The 1,882-nt window shown below is 41.8% G+C and overlaps 1 protein-coding gene across 1 annotated transcript in view; it reads left to right on the forward strand.

The window, feature by feature from the left end:
- Positions 1–1,882, forward strand: part of LOC109912220 (EVI5-like protein) — a 255,491-nt gene that overhangs the window by 191,434 nt on the left and 62,175 nt on the right. The window lies entirely within an intron of this gene.

The raw sequence follows: 1,882 nt of genomic DNA on the forward strand, positions 1-1,882 counted from the left end.
GCAGCCCATTTGATTGACACCCCATCCACCACTTTCAACATTCACTCGCTGCCCCTCTTATGGGCCAAACCAAACCCTCCTCAGAATATTTTAAGGAGGTAGCCTAGATCCTAACTTTTTCTTATTTTAAAGGCAAATGTCAAGTGCTGTGTTCCAGATGCAGTTTGACTGGTCAAACTACTAAATAGTTACCAAAACACAATTTATTCATAGGCTATAGTTAAAATACAGCAGAAGAAAGAACTTATAATAGCAACTCTATAGGAAAACTTAACAGAACAATAGATACAATAACTATTACGAATTAACTGTTCCAATATAGTAACATCCTATAAATACACCCCTTGGGAAAAGACAAATTTCAGAAAACAGATTTTCTCACATGCAATGCCCACAGTAGGAAGAGAAACCCCAGCTTCTATCTGTAACCGTGAGAGGGGAGCAAAATAGCTTCTAATTCTTCAAGACTCCTATTATCTCTGTGGAATCTAAAAGCTGTAAAACTAAAAACCTGGTCTATGAGAGCTAGTCGCACCCATCCAGGCTGCTTCTATTGTTCCAACTTAAGAAAAAAAAAACCGCAGGGCCTTACAAGCTATTTGTTACTACAGACTGAATGATAGGTGTCGAACAATCTCTCCCTTAAAAGAAACCAGGACAAAATACACCTCTTAAAGCCCCAAATCGTCACAGCCCAATGACACAGTGTCAGCAGTCTGTACAATTCGCAAGATGTATTGCTGAAATTCACCCAAGGCTGTTTAGACAGCACCCTCCAAACAGTGACTTCTTACCCCTAGAAAGACAAGGGTAGCAGAAACGTCGGAACATTTATCTGCAAGTTCCCCTCCAAGCCACTCACCATCCTGACTTGGATATATGTTGCCATTCCTTTTCTTAACTCTGTGATTAAAATGCTGCAGCTCTCTTCCTAACAGTACTGTGAATGACCCTGCACACCAAGAACTGCTTTAATTCAGGAAGGCAGCTCACAACCACCCACTCAAAAGCATTTTGATTTGGCCAAAAAATACTGGCCTAGTCAGCAACTTCCACATCCAGTGAATGAAAGAAGAAAAACTTGAAAAACCACCTTGATAACAAGTGATACCAGTGAGATTCCTCAGTAGTTTCTGTGCTTCGTAGGAATCCCTTAGGGGTCTAGCTATGTATTAAATAGGATTCAAGGCAGTGACTTTAAAGATCAATCCCCAAGTGAGCTAGCATAGAATCCACCTTCTGTCCCAGCAGGGAGAATAATTAAATCAGTGAGAAAGAAAATTGTGTTTTATTTCCCCCAATCTTATTATGCCAGGTGCACATGTTTTTGTTCCAAAGTGCTCAGTAATGTAGTTGGCTCTCTCCTTGTGTGCTATATTGTTGTTGGAAGCTGCTCGCAGAAACATTGCATGTTGTCAATGTAAAGGAGATGCTTTCATTGCGGGGTGTTGAAACCCTCTCTCTTGCTGACCTGCCCATAGCCTGTACTCCACTCCACACTGCAGCTCAGAAGGCAGGAGTCTGAATGGCTGATCTTGTATCCCAGTGCCTTATTCCTACTTTCTCCCCGTACACCTTGATGCCTGTCATATCTAAAAATTTATCTTTATCTATATTCAGGGACTTGGCCTCCACAGCCTTTTGTGGTAGCGAATTCCATAGACTATTTACTCTTTGAGTGAAGAAATGTTTCCTCATCTCAATCCGAAATGGTCTAGTCTGTGTTCAATGACTGTGTCCTCTAGTTCTGGACTCCCCCGACAGGGAAAATATCCTCCCTGCATCTAACATCTTCAGCACAGTTAGAAGCATATGCATTTCGATCAAGAGATAGCAGGAACTGCAGATGCTGGAGAATCCGAGACAACAAGGTGCAGGGCTG

The sequence above is a fragment of the Rhincodon typus genome, chromosome 38 (genome assembly GCF_021869965.1).
Source record: "Rhincodon typus isolate 14 chromosome 38, sRhiTyp1.1, whole genome shotgun sequence".
NCBI classification, from domain to species: domain Eukaryota; kingdom Metazoa; phylum Chordata; class Chondrichthyes; order Orectolobiformes; family Rhincodontidae; genus Rhincodon; species Rhincodon typus.